This window comes from Mirounga leonina, unplaced genomic scaffold, assembly GCF_011800145.1.
Source record: "Mirounga leonina isolate KUSES-001 unplaced genomic scaffold, KU_Mleo_1.0 Mir_91, whole genome shotgun sequence".
NCBI classification, from domain to species: domain Eukaryota; kingdom Metazoa; phylum Chordata; class Mammalia; order Carnivora; family Phocidae; genus Mirounga; species Mirounga leonina.
Window position 1 is genome coordinate 5194861 of NW_023270839.1, and position 3429 is coordinate 5198289.

General features: G+C 35.5%; 1 non-coding gene across 1 annotated transcript; it reads left to right on the forward strand.

The window, feature by feature from the left end:
• The first annotated feature begins 2301 nt into the window (after window positions 1-2301).
• LOC118003826 lies at window positions 2302-2405 on the forward strand. Its single transcript, XR_004677441.1, has one exon. It is a non-coding gene; the product is annotated as a U6 spliceosomal RNA (small nuclear RNA).
• Window positions 2406-3429: the final 1024 nt, after the last annotated feature.

A 3429-nucleotide genomic window follows, 5' to 3' on the forward strand; every position in this document is an offset into this window, starting at 1 on the left:
AATTACCATGAGGCCTTACTGAAGACTCTACTGGAGGTTGATATTCAGGCAATAAAGAGATGAGTAGAAAAGCTACGGAGAAAGGTTGGTATAGAACATTAGGAGTGTAGGGCTAAGAATGTAAGGCTCTGATTGCAGGGCTACCATCAGAAGACTAAGTATTAAGATTTCAGGACTAATAGGCAGACCGATGTGGGAGTTCTGAAAAATCTAATAACAGAAGTAGAAAGATCTTTTAATCTGCTAAAATTGATGGTAAAAGAGAGAGGAAATGGGATTGCAGAAAATCATTCTATATACTAACTTAATTACTGTTCATATAACATTTTGAAAGGAGCTATGTAAGTAAATAAGTGGACAATTCTAATAAACCACTGCATTAGTAACTGTGTTGGGAAACAGTATAAATTATAACTTATATAAAGGGCAATTTAGTAATATATAGCAAAGATTTAAAAAGACACATATTCCTTGATTTAGAAATTCCATTCAAAAATTTATCCTGTAAACTCCAACATGGGTGAAATGATATATATACAGTTAATTATTGTAGCATCATTTGTAAGTGAAAGATTAAAAACACCAAAATGTCTATCAGTACTAAGTACCAGTGAAATAAAAATGTAAAAGCACCCATTGGAGAGGCAAAGAAGGGTAGGAAATCATATGTGCTGATAAGGATAGGAAATTGTATGTGCTGAAATGATGTCCAAGGTAGAGTAAATGAAAAACAGAAATGAGAAGAAGAGTTCATGCTACCATTTGAAAAAAAAAATGTAAAAAATGCTTGTATGCATATTAAATATCTCTAGATGCATACCTAAAAACTTCATAGCAATTTACTTTAAAGGGGAGAACTGGGTGTTAGGATTAGAGGTGGGGAGGGAAGTTCATTTTAGACCTTCTTTAGACCTCATTTTTAAAGGTTGTAGCATTAGTATTTATTACATTTAAAAATGAACTAAATGTAAATAAAAGAAAAACAAGAAGTATTCATCTCTGTCATTTGTGACCTCAGTGAAAATGTCTCGTCGGAATGGTTTGAATGGAGTAGATTGAGAGGAAAATGGGGGTTGAGGAATGAGGGAAAGGAAAATAGACACATGGACATCTTTTCAATAGGTTTACTTGTGCTTAAAGTTATACATGAGGGCAATAAAGTTATAGGTAATAGATAAAGATAGACCGTAAGATAAATATAGATAATGGAAAAGATTGATAATACCCCAATATATTTTCATGGTAATGGGGGATGATCCAATATCTAGGATGTAAATTTTACCCAAAATAATGACTTTGGTTTTGAAACATTAGATTTTTTTTTTTCTGATAGGAATTATATATAAAGACTTACTCTCTATTAAGGCCACTCCTCCTTGGTGGCAATAGGAACACTTTATCTGTTTCTATTTCTTTTTTTTTTTTTTTTTGCATTTTTAAAATTTTACTATGTTATGTTAATCACCATACATTACATCATTAGTTTTTGATGTAGTGTTCCATGATTCATTGTTTGCGTATAACACCCAGTGCTCCATTCAGTACATGCCCTCTTTTATCTGTATCTATTTCTGTAAAGAAAGGGGGCAGACAGGATAACTGAGTAGATGGAACAAAGCCACATGATCATGGGAAAAGGCAGTCCTGGTAAGGCTGGCAGGTAGCATGGTATATTATCTCTACCCTCCTGGTCTTGCTACTTTCAGAAATCACCAATATTCTTAGTATGTGGTGCTTGGGAGAGCTGAAGGGAGGAGCAAGTGACAGGATATTCTGTAGGTCTAGCCCTACAGAACAAATGGAATATTGTTATTGTGTGAAAAGAGAGATGGAAAAGAGTTATGAAATATCCCCATTTCAAGATCTACAATTATGTGGAGATTTATTTTGCCTTCCATTCCAATACATATTCTACTTTTGTAGTTTATCTGTAACTTTGGGGAAAATTTATTTTGTTTATTGCATCTGCCTCTCACCTCCTGCTCATGCTGCGGTTCACACCCAACCCAAGCTCTGGCCACCTACACCCAAATGTCTTCTCTCTTCCTATCCTTGTTTGATGTACTATTCTATGGCTTTCTATTTCCATCAGGTGAAAATTATTCCACTTTCTCACCAATGGGCTCTCTACCTTCTTCTGCTCCAACTTCATTTTTTAGAGCTCTCAATTGACAATACAGACAAGTAGGTGGAGTTATTGCATATTGTTTTGGTAGATGAATGACTAGAAATTCTAGCACCTACAACAGGGGCCTGTGAGTTGAACACAGGGTCAGCCAATGTTATTTAAAATAATGAATAGTGCTCACTTCGGCAGCACGTATACTAAAATTGGAACAATACAGAGATTAGCATGGCCCCTGCACAAGGATGACATATACAGTAATGAATAATACAATTTCAAGAGAAGTAGATTTTGGTTTAATTGAAGGCAGCTCTTTTAACAGAGCTGCCCAATGCAGAACAGACCAGGCTTTTCTTTCAAAATACACAGGGTTTTCGTTCGGGTCACCTAACTCCCAGTTTGTTACAGTGGGATTTCTTCATTAGATAGGCAGTTGGTCTGAAGATGTCTAAAATCTTTCTAAATCTTAACAGTTTATGATCATTGGATTCATTCTCTACTTATCATGGATGCCCATTCTTATGTCTGCATTGCTTGTGAAGAAGTCGACTTACTTGTAGGAGAGTGATTCACTTTTTAATAAGATACTAGTTCTATATAAAAATCAAAATAATTTCATCTTTAAAAAAGTCAAACTGCCTAGGTATTCAACCAGCTTTTGCCAGAGGGTTTTTTTTTTGAAATGAGCTGAGACAGAGGCACATGACTGCACAGGGCCTCTAGCACAGCAAGGGCAACCAAGATGAGAGACAACTTGCACAGCTGTGCAAAAGAAGGGAGAGGTACTGGTTCCAGACCTGCTCCAGAGAGAAGCTCAAAGGTACTCAGCACTGGCAGAACAAAGAACCTCAGGAGGGAAGTTTTGCTCCAAAAGAGAGGTTTTTGCTTCAGGAGAAGACTATGCTAGGAAAAGGAGACTGGCTGTTTGAAACTCAAAAAAAAAAAAAAAAAGAAGCTGATCTCATGGCTCTGAGCAAAATAGTGAGTAGAAAAGAAATATTAACTTGAATCCAGCTGAGAGACATGGATCAAAGTAAACCTGCATATCTAGGAAGAGAAATGACTGTTTCTTGTACTTATCTTTCACCTGATTTTCCTTTGTTTTTTATTTTGTATTTTTCTATTATTTACAGTTGATAAATATGCTTTGAAACTATGAGCCTTTTTTTTTTGTTTTTTCTGTATCATTCATATTTAATTCTAGGAACATTTATGGAATGTCTCTTATAGAGTAGACACTATATAAGGTGCTACAGTTTAGAAATAACAGGGCATGACTCCTTCCCATATGGGAGCTTGATGGG